Source organism: Bos grunniens, chromosome 28, assembly GCF_055505025.1.
Source record: "Bos grunniens cultivar Pamir isolate PY7600 chromosome 28, Bosgru_T2T1.0, whole genome shotgun sequence".
Lineage (NCBI taxonomy): Eukaryota > Metazoa > Chordata > Mammalia > Artiodactyla > Bovidae > Bos > Bos grunniens.
In genome coordinates, this window is record NC_141192.1 from 45139045 (window position 1) to 45164933 (window position 25889).

At 45.2% G+C, this 25889-nt stretch overlaps 1 protein-coding gene across 5 annotated transcripts in view; it reads left to right on the forward strand.

Moving 5' to 3' along the window:
- LOC147343300 (uncharacterized) overlaps nucleotides 1–25889 on the forward strand; it is a 154934-nt gene that overhangs the window by 4785 nt on the left and 124260 nt on the right. The window contains exon 3 of one of the 5 annotated variants that reach the window (XR_015156711.1): nucleotides 14972–15076. The exons of the other annotated variants lie outside the window; for them this stretch is intronic. The gene's annotated coding sequence lies outside the window, so the exon portion shown is untranslated. Of the gene's footprint in view, nucleotides 1–14971; nucleotides 15077–25889 lie in introns of those variants that run through there. 5 annotated transcript variants of the gene reach the window in all.

The following is a 25889-nucleotide window of genomic DNA, read 5'->3' on the forward strand; positions in this document are numbered from 1 at the left end:
AACAATCACTTCACTTCACTTGGGGCTTCACTGGTAGCTTGGTGTTAAAGAGTCCGCCTGCCAGTACAGGAGACACAGGTTCAGGCCCAGGTCTCGGAGGATCCCACATGCCGAGGAGCAGCTGGGCCTGTGTGCCACAACTATTGAGCTTGTGCTGTAGAGCTCGGGAGCCACAGCTAATGAGGCCAGAGCACCCTAAAGTCCTTGCTCTGCAACAGGAGAGGCCACCGCACTGAGCAGCCCTCACACTGCTGCTGGAGAGTAGCCCCTGCTTGCTGCAACTAGAGAAAAAGCCCGTGTAGCAATGAAGACCCAGTGCAGCCAAAAATAAACAAAATTTTTCAGAAAAGAACAATTTTATAGTAAATCCTTTACCTCATCACTGTCCACTTTCCATTCCCAGCAACTCACCCCTAACTTCCCCACCCACTGTGCTGTGCATCTTGTATCCTCACATTTCTTATACACCCCACATATGTTGTTGCTATTTTTGCTTTAAGCAGCCAGTTTACTCTCTTTTTAAAACTGTGATAAAGTTCCTCTCATGAAATTGACCATCTCAACCATCTGACTTGAAGAGTACAGTTCAGTCATTCAGGCCCTCTGTGACTGTGGGGGATTGGTCTCAGCAGCCCCTGTGGATACCCAAATCCATGGATGCTCAATCCTTTGGATAAAACGATGTGGAGCAGTTGGTCCTCTGCTTCTGTGGTTCCACAGCCACAGATTCAACCAACCACAGAGGAAAATTTCAATCAGTGGTTGGTGGAATCTGTGGATGCGAAACCCATGCATAAGGGGGGTTCACTGTATATTTATTGAAAAAATCCATATATAAGTAGACCCATGCAGTTCAAACCTGCAGTGTTCAAGGGTCACCTCTATTTGCAGTGTTCAGCCATTACATCCTCCATTCACAAAATTCTTTCCATCTTGCAAAAATGTAACTGCACCCATTAAACACTGACTCCCATTCCCCTCACCTCCTACCCCAGAAAACGACCATTCCATTTCTCTGTCTACAAATCTGACTGCATCATGTGAATGCAATCACACATTTGTCCTTTTGTGACTGGCTTATTTCACTGGGCATCATGTCTTCCAGGCTCATCCATGTTGTAGCACGTGTCAAAATCTCCTTCCTATATATTCCACAGTATGTTTTACCACGTTTTCCAGCAAATTCCTTGTTCAACAATAAAAGCAAGCATTTCATACTGAGCCTATAGGTAGCATATCTAGGATTCCCCAGTCCCTAGTGAGAATGCAGATCTCCACTGCTGTGATTCCCCTTTTGCCTGCAGGACTTTCCCAGTGGATCTTGAAGCACAGATCTGCTGGTGATGCATTCTTTCAGCTTATGTCTATCTAAAACAGTCTTTATTTCATCTCTGTTTTTGAATATTTTTGATAAATTTTTATTTCTAAATTCATGTGTTTTCCCCCCTATTAAAATGTTCTCTGGCTTATGTTGTTTCTGGTCAGAAGTCTGCTGTCGCTCTTATCTTTATACCTTTGTAGGCAAGGTGTCTCTTCTCTCTGCCAGTACTTAAGATTTTATCTTCATTTCTGGTTTAAGCACTTTGATTATGATGTGCTGCAATGTGCTTTGGTGTGGTTTCCTTCATGGCTTTTGTCCTCCAGTTTCATTAAACTTCTTTAGGTGTGTGTGTGTATGAGTTTCTACTTTTTATCAGATTTGGAAGTTTTTCAGCCATTCTTTCTTGAGATAATCTTTCTTCCCCTCCCCTTCTTCTGCACTGGTGACTTAGACCACACCTATGTTTGAATTTGTTCCAGTTAATGGCTACTCTGTTCATATCTGGCCAGTCTTTCTGTCTGTGTTTCATTTTGGATAATTTCTGTTGCCCTATCTTTAAAATCACTAATCTTTCTTGTGGTGCTGTCAATCCCACCCAGGGTACTTTCTATTCCAGACATTGTAGTTTCACCTCTGGAAGTGGATCTTGGGTGTGTGTGTGCCATGTTCAGTACTTGGTCTCTTATCCTCACTCGCTTCCTCATTAGTTGATCTCATCCGGTCGCAGGGCTTTCAATATCTTGTCAAGTTGATCCTTCCAGATCTTCCTCCTGCCTTCTGTATACAATTGCTTACTTGATATCTCTCACTTAAACAAGTATGAGGTTTCTTAATACCCACAAAATAAAACCCAAACATCAAAGTTCTCAGCAAACCCGTGCCCTCCGTGGGCTTTCCTGTCTCAGCACACGGCAGTTTGCTCAGGACAGACCCTTGCGGTCCTCGACTCCACTGTCGCTTGTGCCTGCATGTGACCCTCAGCAAGTCTCCTGGGCTCCACCTTTATCATCCGTGCTGCCCCTCCCCATGTACCCTCTGCTCCTTACTGGACTCTCTGCATCTCTCCTGACCTCCCTGCCTTCTACTTTCTATACAGCTGCTGGAGCAAGCCTATTAATATGTAGAGATGCTTTTGAACTGTGGTGTTGTAGAAGACTCTTGAGAGTCCCTTGGACTGCAAGGAGATCCAACCAGTCCATTCTAAAGGAGATCAGTCCTGGGTGTTCTTTGGAAGGAATGATGCTAAAGCTGAAACTCCAGTACTTTGGCCACCTCATGCGAAGAGTTGACTCATTGGAAAAGACTCTGATGTTAGGAGGGATTGAGGGCAGGAGGAGAAGGGGACGCCAGAGGATGAGAGGCTGGATGGCGTCACCGACTTGATGGATGTGATTTTGAGTGAACTCCAGAAGATGGTGAAGGACAGGGAGGCCTGGAGTGCTGCAATTCATGGGGTCGCAAAGAGTCGGACACGACTGAGTGACTGAACTGAACTGAACTGAAGCAAAACATACAGCTTATTAAAAAGCAGAGACATTACTTTGCCAACAAAGGTCCGTCTAGTCAAAGCTATTGTTTTTCCAGTAGTCATGTAAGGATGTGAGAGTTGGAGCATAAAGAAAGCTGAGCACCGAAGAATTAATATTTTTGAACTGTGGTGTTGGAGAAGACTCTTGAGAGTCCCTTGGACTGCCAGGAGATCCAACCAGTCCATCCTAAAGGAGACCAGTCCTGGGTGTTCATTGGAAGGACTGATGCTGAAACTGAAACTCCAATACTTTGGCCATCTGATGCGAAGAGCTGACTCATTTCAAAAGACCCTGATGCTGGGAAAGATTGAAGGCGGGAGAAGAAGGGGATGACAGAGGATGGGATGGTTGGATGGCATCACCGACTCAATGGACATGCATTTGAGTAAACTCTGGCAGTTGGTGATGGACAGGGAGGCCTGGCGTGCTGCAGTCCATGGGGTTGCAAAGAGTTGGACACGACTGAGTGATTGAACTGAACTGAAGCAAAACATAAAAACAATCCTTTAGGGCAGCTGGTAATGGTGGGGTTGGGGGGCGATCACGCTCTACTCAGAAGCCTTCCTCTCATCGCTTGCCAGGGCTCTGTGTCTGCCTCTCCTCTGAAGCTCTCCTCCCACCCGCACCCCCACAAGTAGTCTCTTGGGTCTGATCACACAGGTCTTCTTCTTGTGTCTTGAACACACCAGGCATTTTCTGGCCTCACGGCCTTTGCACATGTTCTTTCCTCTGCCTGAAATGCTCTTGTCCCAGACATCTCCCTGCTTATACCTCCAGAACCTTCATGTTTTCTGCTTATATGTCACCTCACTTTCAGGCCCTCACTTTCAGATATAAAAAGTGATTCCTCCCCTCCCCAGTCCTTCACACAGCTCCTACTTTGCCCCCTGCCACAACTGCAGCATTTACCCTGTGCATGAATTATTAGTATTAATATAGTGTCTGCTGTCCTCTAGGCTGTAAGCTCTGTAAAGGAAGGGGATGTATTCATCTTATTTCCTGTTCTATCCTCATACCTAGAATAGTACTGGTCACATAGCTTCAATAATTAAAAAGCTGTTGAATGAGGAATGACTGGAATAAAACTCAGAAGCTCTTTATTAATTTGGATTAATTTAATATAATGAACTTAATTTTAAACTTGTTGATTTATGGGAAATTTAAAAGTCAGTGTTTTATATGCCACCATGTAATTATGGAAAGATTGCAAGAAAGCCATTTGAAAGTATCATCTAATACTATTTATTGAGGACTTAAGCATCAGATGTAGTGCTAAGTGCTTTACATGTATTATAAAGCCCAATCCTCACAACAAACTCATAAGGTAGGTATCATCTCATTTTGCAGGTCAGGAATTAAAGGTCCAAATGGATATATATTTTGCCCCAGTTCTCACTGCCAGTATGTAGCAATGTTGGGATTTTTCTTGAAAGCCAAACTAAACTAGACATGTCTTCCTTTTATCTATAATCTGGGTAAGAGGAAAAAATGCAGTATAAAAGCCATCAAAAACACAGAAGCATGACTTGAAAAGGCATTAAATTGTTTCAAGTAGGGGAACCTAAGAAAACAATGCTCCGTGTGGGGGCTGTCTGTCTCTTCTCTTGACCCCCACAACACCTGCCCAGGTAGCTCTTGTCACCCTCCTTTACAGCCAAGGATGTGCCAATCCAGGTTTGCTTGGGCAACACCATGTTGAATGTATGGAGATGTGAGAGGGAGAGAGTTTATGGGAGCACTTCTGATTGTGAGACAGAATAGGCACTGAAGACTGAGCTCAAGGCTTTGGACTTTCCCTAAAAGCACGCAGACTTGTTGACCTGACCAGGATATACGGCAAATGCTCTATATGAGTACACATGGACAGTGTTCAGTTGAGGATGGAGCTGTGGGTACAATTCAGTGACGTGGTCATTCCCCACCTTCATCTTTTAATTTGACACTTACTTATTTCTGTATTTAATAACACTTATATTCAGGGATTATTCATGAATTCTTCTAATTTTTTTTTCAGAAGAAGATTTTCTGGTTCCTCTTTTTATTATATTTTCTGTATCAGATTAACTATGTGCCTGAACTACAAAACTTTTTTTTCTTTTCATTTTTCTGATTAAAATACCATGGAATTATACTTATTCTATTTTTCTGTTTCTTTTCTGTGTGTGCGTGTGTGTGTGTGTGTGTGTGTCTGTTAGGGGCTTCCCTGGTGGCTCTAGCGATAAAGAACCTGCCTGCCAATGCAGGAGACATAAGAAATACAGGTTCCATCCCTCGGTCAAGAAGATCCCCTGGAAGAGGGCATAGCAACCCACTCCAGTAACCCTGCCTGGAGAATCCTGCAGATAGAGGAGCCTCAAAGGCTATAGTCCATAGGGTCACAAAGAGTCAGAAACAACTGAAGCAACTTAGCACGAATACATGTGTGTGTTAGTTGCTCAGACGTGTTCGACTCTTTGTGACCGCATAGACAATACTGGAGTGGGTTGCCATTTTCTTCTCCAGGAGATCTTCCCGACCAAGGGATAGAACCCAGGTCTCCTGCATTGCAGGCAGATTCTTTACTGTCTGAGCCACCAGGGAAGCCCCTTTCTTTCTATACTATGTTTCAAATCAAATGGCCTATTGTTAGCCTGATTTCTTGCTTAAAAGATGGTTTGCAAAAATAAGTGCTTTTTAGAATTTTTTTTTGTTTTGTTGATATTTTGGATTTTCTCCCCAGTCACCACCAAACTAATTTTACCTGAATTTTCTTTTTTGGACTGATTTATTTTTACTTTAATCAGCTTTGTGTGCATGTGTGCTAACTCACTTCAGTCATGTCCAACTCTTTGCAACCCCATGGACTATAGCCCGCCAGGTTCATTTGTCCAAGGGATTCTCCAGGCAGGAATACTGGAGTGGGTTGCCATGCCCTCCTTCAGGGGATCTTCCCAACCCAGAGATTGAACCTGCATCTTTTATGTCTCCTGCATTGGCAGGAGGGTTCTTTACTACTAGTGTCACCTGGGAAGCTGTTATCAGCTTTCTTGTTGTTCAGTTGACCAGTTGTGTTGACTCTTTATAACCCCAGGGACTGAAGCACACCAGGCCCCCCTGTCCCTCATCATCTCCTGAAGTTTGCCCAAATTCATGTCCATTGCATCGGTGATGCCATCCAGCTATCTCATCCACTGTCTTCCTCTTCTTCTGCCCTCAATCTTTCCCAGCATCAGGGACTTTTCCAATAAGTTGGCTGTTTGCATCAGGTGACCAAAATACTGCAGCTTCAGCATCAGCTTTATTCAGGTCATTGTCAATGTCATTTAGTTGCTAAGTTGTATCCAACTCTTTACAACTCTATGAACTGTAGTCCACCAGGCTCCTGTGTCCATGGGATTTTTCAGGCAAGATTACTAGAGTGGGTTGGCATTTCCTTCTCCAATAATCAACTTGACTGAGGTATAATTTACATGCAAAAAAATACACCAGTTTTATATACAATTCAATGAGTCTTGACAAATTTTATACAGTCATGTAACAACCAAGGGAACATTTCATGCAAAGATGAGCACAATAAAGGACAGAAATGGTATGGACCTAACAGAAGAAGATATTAAGAAGAGATGCAACAATACACAGAAGAACTATACAAAAAAGATCTTCATGACCCAGATAACCATGATGGTGTGATCACTCACCTAGAGACAGACATTCTGGAATGAGAAGTCAAGTGGGTCTTACAAAACATCACTACGAACAAAGCTAGTGGAGGGGATGGAATTCTAGTTGAGCTATTTCAAATCCTAAAAGATGATGCTGTGAAAGTGCTGCACTCAATATGCCAGCAAATTTGGAAAACTCAGCAGTGGCTGCAGGACTGGAAAAGGTCAGTTTTCATTCCAATCCCAAAGAAAGGCAATGCCAAAGAATCTTCAAACTACTGCACAATTGCACTCATCTCACACACTAGCAAAGTAATGCTCAAAATTCTCCAAGCCAGGCTTCAACAGTACATGAACCGTGAACTTCCAGAATTCAAGCTGGATTTAGGGAAGGGAGAGGAACCAGAGATCAAATTGCCAACATCTGTTGGATTGTCGAAGAAGCAAGAGAGTTCTAGAAAAACATCTACTTCTGGTTTATTGACTATGCCACAGCCTTTGACTGTGTGGATCACAATAAACTGAAAAATTCTTATATACCAGACCACCTGACCTGCCTCCTGAGAAATCTGTAGGCGGGTCAAGAAGCAACAGTTAGAACAGGACATGGAACAACAGACTGGTTCCAAATCGGGAAAGGAGTATGTCAAGGCTGTATCTTGTCACCCTTCTTATTTAACTTATATGTAGAGTACATCATGAGAAATGCCAGGCTGGATGAAGCACAAGCTGGAATCAAGATTGCCAGGAGAAATATCAATAACCTCAGATATGCAGATGACACCACCCTTATGGCAGAAAGTGAAAAAGAACTAAAGAGCTTCTTGATGAAAGTGAAAGAAGAGAGTGAAAAAGTTGGCTTAAAGCTCAACATTTAGAAAACTAAGATCATGGCATCTGGTCCCATCACTTCATGGCAAACAGATGGAAACAGTGAGAGACTTTATTTTGGGGGGTTCCAAAATCACTGCAGATGGTGACTGCAACCATGAAATTAAAAGAAGCTTGATCTTTGGAAGAAAAGCTATGACCAACCTAGACAGCATATTAAAAAGCAGAGACATTACTTTGCCAACAAAGGTCCATGTAGTCAAAGCTGTGGTTTTTCCAGTAGTCATGTGTGGATGTGGATGTGAGAGTTGGACTATAAAGAAAGCTGAGTGCTGAAGTATTGATGCTTTTGAACTGTGGTGTTGGAGAAGATTCTTGAGACTGCAAGGAGATCCAACCAGTCCATCCTAAAGGAAATCAATCCTGAATATTCATTGGAGGGACTGATGCTGAGGCTGAAATTCCAATAATTTCACCTACTGATGGGAAGAGCTGACTCATTTGAAAAGACCCTGATGCTGGGAAAGATTAAAGGTAGGAGAAGGGGATGACAGAGGATGAGATGGTTGGATGGCATCACTGATGTGATGGGCATGAGTTTGAGTAAGCTCCAGTGGTTGGTGATGGACAGGGAAGCCATGGGGTCCATAGGGTCACAAAGAGTCGGACATGACTGAGTGACTGAACTGGACTAAACTGAACAACCAACAACAACCATCATGATACAGAATCTTTATGTCACCCTAAAAGCTCATTCATGCTTTTTCCCAACCCTCTCTAGGCTGATTTTTAAGAAATTTTGGTAGAAGATTACTGGCTTTCCTATGGGAAAATATAATATGTTCTGTAAAATTGCAGGGGAGGCAGGGCAGATTTTCCCACTGTGAGGACACCTGCCTTATCCTCCATCTGCAGCCTGCCCTCCTTCCTCCAAACTTGGAATTTTCTGTTGGTCTCCACATCTATTTATTTGGACCCAAACTGTGCCAAATACCACCTTGATTCCTCTATGAATTTTCCAGGGCTATTGTGACAAAGTATTAATTCCACAGACTCAGAGGCTTACATAGTAGACGTTTATTGTCCCCCAGTCTTGGCAGCAACATGACCGGGATCAAGGTGAGGGCAGGGTTGGCTCCCTTTGAGGCTGTGAAAGGGGATCTGTTCCTGCTGCTCTCTGCTTCTGGTGGTCATTGAAACCCCCCATCTTCATTTTCACGTGGTCTACTCCCTGTGTGCGTATCTGTGTCCAAATTTTCCCTTTCTTTAAGGACGCCAGTCACATTGAATTAAACCTACCCCATGTGTGCTAAGTCACTTCAGTCATGTTTGATTCTTTGAGACCCCATAGGCTATAGTCCGACAGGCTCGTCTGTCTATGGAATCCTCCAGGCAAGAGTGTTGGAGTCGGTTGCCATGCTCTTTCCAGGTGGTCTTCCTAACCCAGCGACTGATCCCGCATCTCTTAGGTCTTCTCCTGCAGGCGGGTTCTTTACCACTAGCACTGCCTGGGGCCTACCGCAATGACCTCAACAAATTACATCTGCAACAAACCCGACCCTAAATAAAAGTTCACTTTCTGAGGAACTAGGGGTTAGGACTTCAACATATGGGTGTGGGGGTGGGGACACAATTCAACCCATAAGTAACACTTTTCATCACCCAAATGCCGCACAAGGGTACACAGTATACAGGTCCCACTGTCTTCTCAGACGTGAAGACCAGGCTTCTTCAGAGTCTGAAACTGTAAACACTTAGGAGACTGGCAGGAACACACACTCTGGATCCCAACTCCAGGGGCTCTGATTCACTGGTCCTGCATCAGGGCCCAAGGATCCATATATTTTTTAACCAACTTCTCAGTTTTCTGATACAGGTGGTCCCCACACATGGGGAATCCTGGTATGGGCCAGGTCGGGGTGGGCTTCCTTACTGAAGGACTTGGGCCCTGGCTGCCTGAGGGACATGCAAGGGAGCAGGCAGAGGCTAAGCAGAGTGTTTAAATGCAGTGGATGTCGGAGCTACCATGTCTGGAAGTGAGGATGTCTTGCTGGGAGGTAGTCCTCTGATTAGAAGTATAGAAGAGTTGAAAATACACCGTGGGCTAAAGTGCAAGCTATCCATTTTGGGGGCTGCTCTCTCCCCGTCAAGACTGCTCCCCCCACTTCCCAGTCAGCAGAGCTCTCCAGGGCTGCAGCCACACCATGTCAGCCATCAAAGGTGGGAGACAGAGTGTGTGTGCAGGGCCCCCTCCTCACTCTCTCACCATTCTCAGGAGGCTCTTGAAACTCAGGACTTTCCCTCATCCCCTTTGTTGAGATGGTCCATTTCCATTCTTACAGCCCAGTTTGTTCAGTTTCTTTCTTTCTTTTAGTTTCCCGACTCCATAATTGAGCAATGGCTCAGTGTCACTGGGCCAGGAGTCTGAAGCCTTGGACCCAGGAGTGTCTAAGGACCCGCTTGACCACTGTTGTGCTCCCTTTTCCCTTCTCTAGCACCTGCACTGGATCCAGGCACTCTTTAGATGCCCCTGAATATGTGTGGGATCAGTGACTGGATCAGTGGAAGCTGGTACCACCTGTGTGGGAACAGGAATGATGGCCATGGAGATTATGTGAATGTGTTAGCCACTCAGTCATGTCTGACTCTTCGCGATCCCCAAGGACTGTAGCCTGCCAGGCTCCTCTGTCCATGGAATTTTCCTAGTAAGAATACTGGAATGAGTAGCCATTTCCTTCTCCAGGGGATCTTCTCAACCCAGGGATTGAACCTGGGTCTCTTGCATTGCAAGTGAATTCTTTGCCATCTGAGCCCCCAGGGAGGCCCATGGAGACCATGACAAGTCTTTAAACCATCCCAGGGGAGCCCCTAGTCTGTGCCAAGGCTTCAAGCCAGCATCCCCAGGATGGGTGAACCACTCAGGGCTGGGACTCAGGGACAGTTATTCTGAGGCTGCTTCTGTGGGTTTTCCTGCTGTCCCTTCTTGCTCAGCTTACAAGCTGCACACTGAATGTGAGTAACGAGGGGCTTTTCTTCACTATGACCTTCAGGGACTGGAGATTTTCTTTGTTGGAGATGTGGTCTGGGGAACTGAGGGCTTTTTGTGACCTGATGTGCTATGGCACCCCACTCCAGTACTCTTGTCTGGAAAGTCCCATGGACGGAGGAGCCTGGAAGGCTGCAGTCCATGGGGTTGCTGACGGTCGGACACGACTGGGTAACTTCACTTTCACTTTTCACTTTCACGCATCAGAGAAGGAAATGGCAGCCCACTCCAGTGTTCTTGCCTGGAGAATCCCATTGATGGGGGAGCCTGGTGGGCTGCTGTCTATGGGGTCGCACAGAGTCAGACACGACTGAAGTGACTTAGCAGCAGCAGTGCTGTAGGTTTGGGGGTGAGTCTGTGGGACATGAAGAAAGAGAGGGGTAAGGGGGTGGGTGGGGGAGCAAGCGGTGGTCAGAACAGACTTCTCTTCTTGGGCAGCTTCTCTGAGAGTTGAAATTCCCTTAGCGAGATAGGAGCTTGAGCCAGTCCCAGAGGGATGACCATCCTGCTCCTCCACGTACTTTTGTACTGACTTGAATCTCAGGATCAGTGGGAGCTCCTGGCCCCTCTAACTGAGCTCATCCCAAGGGAGTGCCCTGAATAAGTACCAAGGAGACACCCTCTTCCTGAAGAACCTAGCAGCACAAGGTGGCTCCAAAGGTGGGAGCAGTGAGTTTTAAAGCTGCTCAGAAACCTGTAATTGGAAAACCAATAAATCCTTGAATCTCTCTGGACTATCAAAAGGGAAGATCCTAATTTAAGAAATAAAATTAAGAAACAATTCATGAAGGAATTTAATAAACCAACACACATTTCAGTTATTGTCTGGTCAAGTGGTGCCCCCTCCTGGCCATTTGTGAATTCTCCCAGGCTTCACCAGGGGAAAAGGAGAATCCCAGGAATCCTGTTTAGGCCCAGTTCAGTGACTGTCTGTAGATTGTCTACTAGGCAAGAAAATAACTATGAAGGTTTTCTGGGTTAATTTGTGTCCCAGCAAAATATAAGATGGAAACCTAAGCCCTGGTGCCTGTGAATGGGACTTTATTTGAACACAGGGTCTTTGCAGGTATAGTTAAGATGTAGTTAAGAAGTGAGATCAGGTCTTTTGGGTGGACCCTTACTCCAGTAACACTGGTGTCCTTATAAGAAGAGTAGAGAGACACAGCATAAGGTGAGGTCATGTGAGGACGGTGGCAGAGGTTAGATGGTGCAGTCACAAGGGGACTCGTGGGTAAGACTGCCACCAACACCAGGATCTTGGGAGGCTGTGAAGCACGTCTTCCCTCAGACCTTCCAGGAGGACTTTGCTGACACCTTGAGTTTGGACTTCCAGCCTCTGGATCTGTGAGTGAATCCATTTCTACTGTTTTGAGCCATTCTGTTCATGCTACTTTGTTAAGGCAGCCCCAGCAAACTAATACAGAAAGAGGCTGGGCTTTGAATCAGAAGACCTGGTTTGTATTCCTGTTACCCCTCACTACCTCTGTGACCTTGGACAAATCATTTCAGTTCCCCTGAGCCTCAATTTTTTGAACTACAAAATGGGGAAATGCAAGTGTTTCCCTTACCCTAAGTTTCCTGTGAAGATGAAGTGTGACCATGCAATCTGTAAGCTTTAGAGTGTGGTGCCAATGTTATATTGTTATGGAAAGGAAGCTGGGAGGTTGTGCAGTGCAGAGTCTAAGAGTTAGGCTCTGATGTCCTTGGTCCATGTGCAAAAATATGATGAAGACGGGATTATTAAGTGGGTCAAAGCAGTGATGCCCAGAAATGGAGTTGGAGGAAGTTAAAGGGATCTGTCATTTATTGCACTGTGACAAATTACACCAAAACTAGTGTCTTAATACAATAAGTGTGTTGCTGCACACAGATTCTGTGACTTGGGAATCTGGAGCACTTTAACTAGACAGTTCTGGATTGGGGTCTCCTGAGAGGCTGCAGCATCTGAAGTTCAGACTGGGGCTGGGGCTCCATACCAGGGTGGCTCCCTCACGTGACTGCTGATGGGAAGCCTCAGGCCCTTACTACGTGGTCCCTGTAGGTCCGCGTGAGTGTTTTCCTGACTTGCCACCTCCTCATACCTCCCACTGCCCCTGTCTGCTTACCTCACCACCTTCTTCCCTTCCCAGTGGTTCTGACCTTAACAGGGACACAGACTCACTGAGATCTAAAGAGACCTAGGGACACTCCAGTGAAGCCCATGCACCCACAACACAGAATGTCCCAGAAAGAGTTTTGGGAGGCTCCAAGGTCCACAGAGAGCTCTGTGAAACACAAATCTAACTGGGTAATTTCCTGGTTAAAATCCTTCCATGACTCCCAGTCCCCCAGGACAAAAACTCCTTCATGGCCCAATTTGATTGCCACTTACTTTTATTAATATCAACAACAATGCTAGCATCATACTCAGTGTCTTCTGTGTGGTGGGGACTTTTCATGCTCTTTCTCATCCTTCAAAGACCCCTGCAAGAACTGAGTTTTACTATTCCTGTTTTGGAGACAAGGAAAATGTTAGAGCTGAGATATGGCTTGTCTAAGACCATATCTTGGAAAGAAGCCAATTTGGGTTGTATTGGCCTTTAAAAACAAAAATCTGAGTTAAGGAGGCAGAAACAAAGGTGGGCTCCTCTGACTGACTCATGTTCTACTTTGACAGTGGTCTTTGCTGCAGGTTTCAGAGTCTAGGTCACAGACATTCACTATATGCCTGTCAATTCTGGGTCTGTTCTGTTTCTAGGGCTGCAGCAGCGCACAAGCCATGGTCCTGCCCCCTGCAGCTCACTTACATGTCGGAGGAGACAGGACACTAGGGAAATAACAAGCCAATACAGAATGTGTCCTCTCTGGGAGAAGAGAGGTTCCACATGCTGGGGAGTGGGGGCTGTTCCCACCGTCCTCCAAGATGATAGAGGCTTGTGGGGCATGGGCAGTGAACTAATGGGAAGTAGATGGGTTCTGTATGTATTTTGAAGGTAAAATCAGCTAAATCTGCTGATAGATTAGATGTGAGAAGTGAGTGAACAGTGAGTGTCTCCAGGCACTGGCCTGAGCCATGGGGTAATCAACATTTCTAATATCTGAGAAAGAGAAGCAGCTGGTTGGGGAGGTGGGGGAGAAGGGAGCAGGACTGGGGGTTTCAGCGATCAATCGCTGAGTGACAGACCATCCCAAACTCAGTTCTGCTCACAAGCCTGCTGTGTGGGCAGAACTCAGTGGGGACCTGGTGGGTGAGACGGCTCACACGCTGGCTGGGCCAGCTGAGGCTCCGTGCACGCCTGCTGTTGACACTGTCTGTTGGCCATAACCCCCACACCTAACCTTTCTGCACCAGTGTTCGGTCCCTCCCCTCTTGGGGGGCCAGGCTCCAAGAGTGAGACTCAGACAAGGTGAAAGGGTGTGGCATTTTAATGCCCCAGCCCTGGAAGTCTCTTGGCTCATTTCTACTATTCTCTATTGCTTGAGGGAGTCATAGAGGTCTGCCAAGCTCAAGGGCAGGGGACACAGACCCTGGATGTCCATGGGGGGTGTCAGTATCATATTCTAGAGGAGCATATGGGATGGTGGATATCCTGTTGCCCTCTTTGGGAAATACATTCTGCCACAGGAGGGATGCAGAGATCAAGATCTGTCAAGTGTGAGTTGGGATGCTGTGTAGGCAGGTGGATGCAGGAATCAAAAGAGGTCAGAGTCAGAGAAATAAAATGTGGAGGCTGCTGTATACAGCTGGTATCACAGCTATCTGGGATGAGTGGAAAGGAAGGGGGTTATGAAGCCTGGCATTACTTACTGTGCCTCAAATGCATATATTCTCAGCGTCATGGGAGATGGTTTGTGGAGACTGTGCAGCTGGACTCGCTGCTGATATTAATGTGGATTTCAGCTCAGTTTCGACTCTGCATTTTAATCTCCCTCCCAGTGCCCTGGTGCCAGAGCTCCAGGATCAGATCTAACACAGGCCCTTTTGTCCCCAGGAAACTAGCCTCTTTGCTGTGCTTTGGAAGTGCCTTCAGGCTATCCCTGCGTAACAATAGCCATGAGTATTCAGATTTTTATAAAACCTGAAATCTTCAAAAGGGCAATATTGAGAAATAAAGAAATGAATCATTCCATTGTTGAGCAGCTTCATGTCAGAGTAAGAAAGAACAAGAAATTATGATGGTTAAAGTACTCACTTGAGATTAAAAAGATGAACAAAGAAATGAGATAAGAACACTATTGTTCATCCTTAAGCGATCAGATGATGCTTAGAAGCAAGGCTCTAGTAAAGTATCAGATCTTTATTTTATGATCAGACTACACAAGCTTCTTAGCATTATGCATAAAATCTTTCATAATCTGACCCTTCTCTTTCCCATCTCATGTTAAGCCCCATTATATTCTGGTTACTCCACTCTTATCCCCTAAACCCGCCACATCTGCTCACCTCTCCAGGGCTTTGCTCCTCTTTATTATTTCTGGCATACTCCTACACATCCTTCAAAGTTCATCTTAAATGTCCCCTGCCCTGTAAAATAGGTGTCCCTATAGTCTTTAGTAGTCCTGTAAATTCTTATCCCAAGCCGAACTAGTCCCTTCAGGGCTGTAACCCTGGTACTCTTTTCAGCACCCTGCTGCTGCTGCTGCTGCTAAGTTGCATCAGTTGTGTCCGACTCTGTGAGACCCCATAGATGGCAGCCCAACAGGCTCCTCTGTCCCTGGGATTCTCCAGGTAAGAATACTGGAGTGGGTTGCCATTTCCTTCTCCAGTGCATGAAAGTGAAAAGTGAAAGTGAAGTTGCTCAGTTGTGTCTGACTCTTAGCGACCCCATGGACTGTAGCCTACCAGGCTCCTCTGTCCATGGGATTCTCCAGGCAAGAGTACTGGAGTGGGTTGCCATTGACTTCTCTGGCACCTAGCAAAGCTGGGCACAGAACTGTTAAATCATTGTACTTTTTGCTTTTGGAATGGATACACTAAAACTTTCACACCGCACTTTGGCATAGAAAAGCACTTTGTTTCCGCTCCCATTTCTTGGTCTTCCTTCTAGATTTGCGTGCGTGGCTGCTGAGGGAGGCCTGGCCCTCCTGCTGAAGTCCTTCACCCACTTGTAGGGCAGCCCCACAACCTAGACAGGAGCACAGTGTTGTCCCCAAACTCAGCTTCATTTCTGCCTGCTTCACAGCTGCTGGTGAGGGAACCCTACAAACTCACCAATTTCCAAGTCACTGGGAGGCTGGCTCTTATCCTGAGCTGCCATAGCCCAAAGTCTGTTGACTTCTGTTCATAAAACCCGAACTCTTGACAAGTTAATGGGCTTAACAAATCATTTTGATTAACTAGATTCATGAGCTACAGAAGCTGGTCCTTAATGTAGCTTTAAGAAGCTTGAAGGGGACTTCCCCGGTGGTCCGGCAGGTAAGAGTCTGCCTGCCAGTGCAGGGGACACAAGTTCAACCCCTGGTCCAGGAAGATCCCACATGCCGTGGGGCAGTTAAGCCAGAGAGTCGCAACTAGAGAGCAGCAACAAAGACCCAGCACAGCCAAAAATAAAAATAATAAATAAATAAATAAATAAAGTAAAGAAGCTTGAAGAAAAAGGGCAGAGGGATATATTTGAAGTACCTCGTGGAAGTGACATGGCTATAAGAACACGTGACTTTATACGTAGCTCTGTTATTTTTATTTATTTAGATTTACCATGTTGTGTTTAATTCTGCTGCACAGCAAACTGATTTGGTTATATATATGTAATATATATGTATATATTCTTTTTCATGTTCTTTTCCATTATGGATTATCACAGGATATTGAGTATAGTCTCCTGTGCTATATAATAGGGCTTTGTTATTTCATCTGCTAACTCCAAACTCCCAATCCTTTCCTCCCTCAACTCCCTCCCCCCGGCAACCACAAGTCTATTCTCTTTGTAAGTCTGTTTCTGTTTCATAGATAAATTCATCTGTGTCGTGTTTTAGATTCCACATGTAAGTGATATCATACGATATTTGTCTTTCTAGTTTGACTTCAGTTAGTATGACGGCTGCCTCAGTGGGGTTCTGTGACATCATCCCCGGCACCTGCGGGTGTCTCCGTGGAGTCTGGCAGAGTTGACCAGACCCCGTGTCCATAGTCAGTGAACCTGCAGATTCCACTGTCACGTAGCTTGGATTTACTTAACAGTCGCCGAGCCAGTAGCAAGAGATGGAACCTTTGAGGGCAGCCCTCCTCCAGGAATCCTCATTGTTGGCTGGCACTGAACAATCCCTAATTGCCAGAAAAGGTAATTGGGCATTTCCCAGTTTACTTGTGTGTCAGCTGCCAAAAACTGCTAATAAGTCAGTGTTTTGGAACCTGGAATGTATTTCCTAGAAACAATGCTGTGTCTGGTGGTGAGGTGGCAGCCAGCTCAGTTACACGGATTCAACTCCTAGTGACCTCGTCTGTTAATCCTGCGAAGACTGGCAGTTGTGTAGGGGGCATTCGTGTGTGTGTGTGTGTGTGTGTGTGTGTGTGTGTGTTGGGGGTGGTCAGGAGACATTGACGGGATCTCACTCCTCCTCCCCCAGGAGCCCAGGAGCATCACAAGCTCCCTATCCTTCGCCAACCGCCATCACAGAGGCTGGCTGTGGCTTTCAAGGCTGGAGAAGCCCAGGGGCAGGAGGCAGTGGGTGGGTGGGAGCTGGTGTGGGGTGGGTTCCTGCCCGGAACCACGAGGCTGCAGCCAGTTCTCAGCTGACTCTTTTATACTATTGAACATAATAATGTTTATTGTTTTTCTTAATCCAGTAGTCATGGGAATTCATTTTAGAAAACTTTCAAAACATAGATAAACAGAATGAAGGACATGTAAACATCCCATATTCCCACCAATTTGGTATATAGACTTTGAGTGTTTCTATTCATGTGTCTATGCATAGATTTATGTATATGTTCAATACACTTTGCAAATGATATATTATGAATATATTTTTGTGTCATTATTTTCCTGCAGCATTTCAAAATGGATAGATACATCATAATTTATTTAATCAACCTCCTGTGGTTGGGCTATTAGGTTTGCTACCAAGATTAACCCTGCGGTTTGCATGCATCCACTATCATTTCCCTAGATGATTCAAAAAAAAGACAAGGTGTATATGTGAGTTCAGGTGTTCAATGACTTAGTATCAAGGCACCATTGCCCCCTTCCCTCCCCTTGTGAGTAAGAAGGCTTATCTCCACCTTTCCGCCACTTTATGTCAAAACATTTACAAAAATTGTGCTGGGTTTTGTTTGTTTTTTGAGTATTGATGAGCTTGGACATTTTTGTATGTTTATTAGCCCTTTTGTGAATCTCTTCTTTCTTTAAATCAAAACACTGGTGTTCTTGGATTGTTATGGCCCTTTGGAGCAGAAGTGAGTGGATCCAGTTTTTATTATGCTTTGAAATGTAAGTATAGGCAAGCCTTCCCAGGGTAGTGAATTGTCTGACTCCTTAGCTGTTTTTGTTCTTTTTTCAAATTTTTTTTGGAGTATAGTTGATTTACAATGTTGTGCTACTTTCTGCTGTACAGCAAAGTGAATAGTTTTACATCTATATTGATATATATCCACTGATTTTAAGATTCTTTTCCCACATAGGTCATTACAGAGTATTGAGTAGAGTTCCCTGTGCTATACAATAGGTCCTTATTAATTCAGTATTTTATATATAGTAGTGTGACTCCCAAGTCCTTTCACAATCCTTCATCCTCTGACCCCAACTGCCTTGACTGCATAAGCCCGAGGGTATTCAACACCATTTCCCTGCAGCACCCGGCAGGGGCCTGTATTGAGATACTTTGCCTTTTTGGAACTTTGAGCTTTTAAGGAAAAGGAATGGAGGATAAAGTTAGATCAGCGAAACAGCAGGAAATCATGAATGGCTTTAAAGCTAAAAGGTTGGAATTGTCCATCTGCTGGAGAGATATCTGGGTTCTGTCCAGACACTGGCCATCACAGACAGACATGCCGTGAGTGCCTGGGTGTTTGGCAGACGAGCATCTGCATTGTGTTGCGTATTTACCTGGAAGTGAAATTAGTGGCCCAGAGTGCAGGTGTGTGTTCAGCTTTAGTAGATAATGTTAAACAGTTTTAAAAAGACCCAGTTTAACCTCTGACCAAATGGTGTCTGAGAGTTCAGCTGCTTTAGACTTTTACTAACATTTGGTATTTTCAGTCCTCTAATTTTAATCATTCTGTTAGGGTCCATATTTCTTTCAATAAGCTCATTTGCTGCCACATATTGTATTTTTACTTTTCTGTTCTTATTTAGTTTAGTTTTAAAATAGACTTTAATCTTACTAATCTATAGATATTAGATTTTATAGAAAAACCATACAGGATTTTATATAATACTACCTAGTAAAAAATTCTTGGTATAGTCCCTTTATGATGATTTCACCTTTTTCTGTACTCCTCTTCATGTATATCCTGCACATTTATTTTTGATAATGTGTTTATACCACTTCTCATTCATTCTATGAAATGGTATCCAATACCTTACTCCTAAGTTTTGTCTTATCCTGCCCTATTTAAGACATGGCATAAATATTAAGCTGAAATAAATTCAGCATGGCTTGTTCTTTATTTTGCCTTCAGGATCTTTGTTCTTCAACCAGGAATTGAACCCATGCCCCACTGCATTTAGAACGTGGCATCTTAATCACTGAACCACCAGGGAAGACCCTCTTCTTAAACGTCCTTTTCCCCGAGTTACAGTGTGAAGACTGACTTGGGCTTATATCTTGGCCACACAGTTTACTAGCTGTGTGACCTTGGGTTAGTGACTTAACCTCTCAGAGCTTTGGGTTCCCTATCTGTAGAGTAGGAGTAACAAGACCCCTCCCTTAGGATTGTTGGGATGGTAAATGAGGTGGCGTATGTAAAGTGTTCCACATGCACGACGCATTCCGTCAGTCTTAGTTTCCTTCTGCGCTGGAAGCAAAGGCATCAGGTGCCTCTTTGCTACATTTGCCTCATGAGTTCACAGAGCTACTAAAGTGGGCACGACTTTACTTCTCTGCTAACTGTACCTTGCTGGCTGGAAAGAAACGCAAACTGCCAAGCATCACCTGGACTACATTTGACTCTTGGTTTCCCCTGCACACAGGGTAAATCTAAACATCCTACACAGAATGTCACCAGACAAAACAGCATTCTTACAGTTGTGATTTTGAGAGCCTTCCACAGATCTGTGGGTTAGAAAAGTGCCCCACTTCTCTGCCACATCTGACACGTTCCCTCAGCACTTGACATTTACACTGATCTTCTAGAGCACTGGGCTGCTGGCTCCCAGTTCAGCTAGAATCTTGCCAAGCAGCCTGGAGCAGGGACCACTTTATGCTCTGGAGCCAACTTCATTCCAGCCAGAGACCCTTTCTTCTGCCAGGTGAATGTGATGGCATCCATCTATTTGACACTAATCCTACTTTTTTGGTGTAAAGACCTTAAAAATGGTCGACAGAGCCACGGGGGTGAAACACTCGGGATACTGTAAAATGCTGGCGCCCACAACAAAAGGCAGCTGGTGCTTCGAGAGGTGGCTTGAAAATGCTCAGTGCTTCTGTTTTTGTCTTGGTCTCTCGTTCCCACCAAGATGCGCACATATAACAAGGGATTGACATCAAGAAGGCAGCAGCTTGCTTAGTAAGGGTAAGTCATTATCAATCAAAGTTTCAAATACTGATTCTTCTTCCCCCAAGGTTAAGCTCCAGTGCCATTGGGAACATGCAACAGTAATGGAGAGTAGGATTTATGGTGTCTTTTTGGAGACAATCTAGGAACTCACCCACAGTGCTGTGAGCCGGCTGGACAGGCCTCGAGAAGGCTCATCTCTCAGTCCTAGGGCAGGGCATTCATGGTCTCGGCCATCAGGACTGTTGCATGGATTTCCAAACCCATTGTCTCTCCTGAGCTCCAGGGCCAGGTCTCCAAATGTAGGAGCTGTGTCCCTTGGGAGGTTCAGTAGACCACCCCATGTGAGATGTGGAGAAAAGGAAACCCTCCTATACTGCTGGTGGTAAGGTAACTTATGGCAGCCATTATGCAGAACAGTGTGGAGGAGCCTTAAAAACTAAAAATGGAGCTATTCTATCATCCTGCAATTCCACTCCTGGGTATATATCCACAAAAAAATGAAAGCATTCAAAAGGATACATGCAGCCCTGTGTTCATAGCAGCACTGTTTACAATGCCAAGACATATGGAAGTGACCTAATTGTCCACTGACAGAGGAATGGACAGAGGAATAAAGAAGATGTGGTACATATACACGATGGAATATTACTTAGCCATAAACAAGAATGAAATGCCACTTACAGCAACGTGGATGGACCTAGAGCTTATCCTACTAATTAGAGAAAGACAAGTATGATGTATCACTTATATGTGGAATGTAAAACTCGATACATGAACTTGCTTGCAAAGCAGAAATAGACTCATAAACATAGGAAGCAAACGTGGTTACCAAAGGAGGGAGGTGGAGAAGTACACATTAGGGGTATGGGGTCAGCAGATACAAGCTTCTATATATAAAACAGATAACCAACAAGGTTCTCCTGTATAGCACAGGAAGTATACTCACTATCTTGTCAGATAAATTATAATGGAAAAAAATCTGAAAAAGAATTATGTATAATTGAACCTCTTCATTGTATACCAGGAACTAATGCAATATTGTAAATCAACCATAATTCAATAAAACAAACAACATCCCCACACGAATTAATCATCTCGCTTGTCTTGCTGGCCCCTCCTCACTCCTCTTGTTTCTGTTAATGGTCCCATCATTTCCTTGGGCCATTCTTTCTCCACTGCTCAGAAAGGTCTGGTTTATTAATTTAGGTGAAGTGCTTTTGTAACAGAAACTGCAGCTGACCCCTCAGCAGCCGTCTGTCCCTTTTTCAGGGTTATGGAACTTTCACCCAGGCTGCCCATGACACCGACTCCATCTCCCAAGTTCTCTGCCCCTGGATGTGGCAACACACTGGGTCTGACCAAAGATGTAGGTGCAACTTGTAGGTCATTTCCTTAAAAGGAAATGGTGTTTTCTCCTTCCACACCTTCCTCCATCCTGCTGCCAAGACCATGGAGGCTGGAGCAAGCCAGTTCGGAGAACACTAAGAAGAGAATACCACAGGGATAGTAGAGCCACTGGGGAGGGGGGAGCTGGTCTGAGATACAGGCGACCATGGGCCATCACATGTGGATGATTCAGTTCAGTTCAGTTGCTCAGTCATGTCCAACTCTTTGTGACCCCATACACTGCAGCATGCCAGGCTTCCTTGTCCATCACCAACACCCAGAGCTTACTCAAACTCATGTCCATAGGGTTGGTGGTGCCATCTAACCATCTCATCCTCTGTCATCCCCTTCTCCTCCCCCTTCAATCTTTCCCAGCATCCGGGTCTTTCCAGTGAGTCAGTTCTTCACATCAGGTGGCCAAAGTTCTGGAGTTTCAGCTTCAGCATCAGTCCTTCCAGTGAATATTCAGGACTGATTTCCTTTAGGATGGACTGGTTCGATTTCCTTGCAGTCCAAGAGACTCTCAAGAGTCTTCTCCAACACCACAGTTCAAAAGCATCAATTCTTCAGCGCTCAGCTTTCTTTATAGTCCAACTCTCACATCCATCCGTGACTCCTGGAAAAACCATAGCTTTGACTAGACAGACCTTTGTTGACAAAGTAACGTCTCTGTTTCTTAATATGCTGTCTAGCTTGGTCATGGCTTTTCTTCCAAGGAGCAAGCATCTTTTAATTTCATGGTTGCAGTCAGCATCTGCAGTGATTTTGGAGCCCCCAAAATAAAGTCTCTCACTGTTTCCACTGTTTCCCCATCTGTTTGCCATGAAGTGATGGGACCAGATGCCGTGATCTTCGTTTTCTAAATGTTGAGCTTTAAGCCAACTTTTTCACTCTCCTCTTTTACTTTCATCCAGAGGCTCTTTGGTTCTTCTTTGCTTTCTGCCATAAGGGTGGTGTCATCTGCATATCTGAGATTATTGATATTTCTCCCAGCAACCTTGATTCCAGCTTGTGTTTTATCCAGCCTGGCATTTCACATGATGTACTCTGCATATAAGTTAAATAAGCAGAGTGACAAGATACAGCCTTGACATACTCCTTTCCCGATTTGGAACCAGTCTGTTGTTTCATGTCCTGTTTTAACTGTTGCTTCTTGACTTGCATACAGATTTCTCAGGAGGCAGGTCAGATGGTCCGGTATTCCCATCTCTTTAAGAATTTTCCACAGTTTGTTGTGATCCACACAGTCAAATACTTTGGCATAGTCAATAAAGCAGAAATGGATGTTTTTCTGGAACTCTCTTGCTTTTTTGATATCTAACAGATGTTGGCAATTTGATCTCTGGTTCCTGTCCCTTTTCTAAATCCAGCTTGAACATGTGAAACTTCATGGTTCATGTACTTTTGAAGCCTGGCTTGGAGAATTTTGAGCATTACTTTGCTAGCATATGAGATGAGTACAATTGTGCAGTAGTTTGAAGATTCTTTGGCATTGCCTTTCTTTGGGATTGGAATGAAAACTGACCTTTTCCAGTCCTGTGGCCACTGCTGAGTTTTCCAAATTTGCTGGCATATTGAGTACAGCACTTTCACAGCATCATCTTTTAGGATTTGAAATAGCTCAACTAGAATTCCATCCCCTCCACTAGTTTTGTTTGTAGTGATGCTTTGTAAGGCTCCCTTGACTTCGCGTTTCAGGATGTCTGGCTCTAGGTGAGTGATCACACCATCATGGTTATCTGGGTCCTGAAGATCTTTTATGTATAGTTCTTCTATGTATTGTTGCCATCTCTTCTTAATATCTTCTTCTGTTAGGTCCATACCATTTCTGTCCTTTATTGTGCCCATCTTTGCATGAAATGTGGATGATTACAGAGAGATAAATCCATGTCTACCTGGAGTTATGATTGTTTGGGGTCTCTGTGAGAACACTTGAAACTTTTGTTAATGAAAATAGCCCCAAGGGGCCTCAGAGCTTAGTCCACTGGCAGGAAAAGATTCCAATGTGCAGGTAGAGTTTGGATGTGACAATGGTGGCAGCTAGAGAAGCTTCAATGGAAGGTTCTACCAAGTTAGTTGGAAACAGAGCTCAGCATCTGCACATGTCTCCCTCCCCCGCTGCCTGCTGTAGTCGCCTGGACCCAGAGCCTTGCCCTTTCTGATGCGGAGTAGCTGTCACCTTGCCTGCTTCCTCCTATCTCTGAGGTCCTCAGCATGCGAGCTCTGGGAGCTTCCTAGAGACTCTCTCTCTTTTTCTTCTGTCTTCTATCCTGTCTATTCTTTGATACCAGATGAATCTCTGTAAAATATTGATTTCAATATCTTGATTCTCCTCCTTAGGAGCCCAATGACTCCCATATGACTGATGACCTCATCCTCTCTCTCCTTCTCAGGGGAAAGTTCCCCACCTGCTGGGTGGATTATATGTCCTCAGAAATCTGTAGGTTTTGTGTGCACTTCCTATCTTTGCCCACTTTGTTAGGTGCCCCTGACAGCTATGCCTTTGCCTTTTCTTGTCCCAAATCATCCCAGTCCTCCTGCAAAAAGGCCAAGGTCCCTGCCCACTCTGCCCTCTCCTTTGTCTGGGGTTTGCTAGCAGCTGCTCTTTCCATTACTCTCAGTATGAAGTGTCTCTTACTCATTTCAATAGCTCATTGAGAGTTTGTCAGTGACATGCATGTGTTTTTCCCCAGCTGGAATATAAATTCGGAGTCCTAATCAGAGCCCCATTTTACAATGCCCCCTCAATTACCACTTTGATAATAAGAGAATAAAACTCCAAATTGCCCAGGTGGCTGTCACGGGCTGTAAACTTACAACGCTTTCTCTGAGCAGCACGTTTTCCAGGTGGTGTTGGCACCCACTCTACCCTTTGAAGGAAACCCCAACCCTAGCCTCCTGTTCGGAGAAAACAGTGATGTGACAGCCCACCAACCACAATGCAAGTTGAGGAGTCTCCTGACCTCCTGAGCATCTCCCTTGAGTTGAATCAACGGATGGCAGTACATCTCTGGCACCCCTGCGTCAGAAACAGAATCTCTTCTGTCATAAGAAGCAGGACAGAAAAGGCTCCAATGGGCGTCTCTGGATAATTTAGATTTCTAAGGCTGAATTTCTTTTTCCAGAAGAGCCCAGATCATCTCAGAGACAACCTCAAACTCCAAACTCAACAGCAACACATAGTGAGAGCATAAGGAACACCTGCTTGCTGTCTGATAATTGCATGGCTCGCCCTGTTGTTGGCTGGGTAGTTCAGCTCTGATCTCAGAGAAGAAATCATCCACCCATTTCCCTTCTCCTTGTCACTTTGCTGCCTCAAACTTTCCTACAGCTCTGGATAGCCTGGTTTTTATTTCCTGCCTAATTTCTGTTTCTACGTGTTTCTGCAGCCACCATATGGAGAGTGAGCTACTGTGGCCTCCCCCTCAAAAAAATAAAAAGGCTTTCTTGTGTGCTGTGTTTTTTAATTTCTTTTTTTTTGCAAGAGGCATTAGACTTCAGAGGTTTGGTCTGGCACTGAAAGTTGGTTGGGCACTCAGAATTTCCTCCAGCCCAGTAGGATTGAAGAGGTTTGGTAGAATTTGTTTAAAGAAAGAACTTAGCCAGCCTAGTGCTCTAGCATTTGCTCTGTTGACAGTAGCAGGTGTTTGCTTTGAAGCTTAGCAATAATACAAGGTAAGTGTGAGCTGTTGTGTCAATCAGTTTTTTTCTGGCTTATGTATATGTATATGTATGTATATACATTTCTGTTTAGGAAGCTTCTAGTCAGTGAAAAGAGAGTCTGGCTCTGATGATTATAAACAGAGGCCCAAGAGGAGCTGGGGTGTGGCTTGGAGCAGATGGGAGCGGGGAGTGCAGTGCAGCAAGCCCTCTTCCTCCCTTGTTCCCTCTTCCCCAGCAGGTGAGGAGCAGCCGAGCTGGCCCTGGAAGCCCCCAGGCAGTCAGAGCCCAGCGGGGCTGTCACCATGATTTAAAGCCCTGAGGATATAAACGAGGGCAGACTGTGTCACCCTGACCCAGAAAGGCCTCCATCGATCAGTGACAGCACAGCCCCCACAGCACCCCCTTCCAGCTGGTTTCCTGAGGCCCCTGCTTGCCCTGCTCTCCCTGGGTGGGGGTGAGGGGGTGGGTGGACACTGTCCAGGCTGCCTGACCTCCCAAATCCTAGAGGGACCGGCCTGGAGTCCTGGGCCCAGGCTGGTGCTCAGGGTCTGGCCAGAGAGGATCTGCCTTTGGCAGGGATGATTCCTTACTGCACCAGTTCTGTGTTGTTGGATAAACACGATGACGCTCCGACCCGTGGACAAGCCAGATTTGTTCCTTCTCCTTTGTGCTTTGTTCTGGGTGCGTCCCTGGCACGGATGTGCCCGGGTGAGCTGCCAAAGCTCTACTTCGCTCTTGAGTAAGGCAGGGACATCTCGAAGGTCAGCCCTGTCCCTCCCCTGAGGGCAGAGGAGAGGCTGAGACCCTGCCAGGGTCCCCAGGTGCTGTCAGTCTG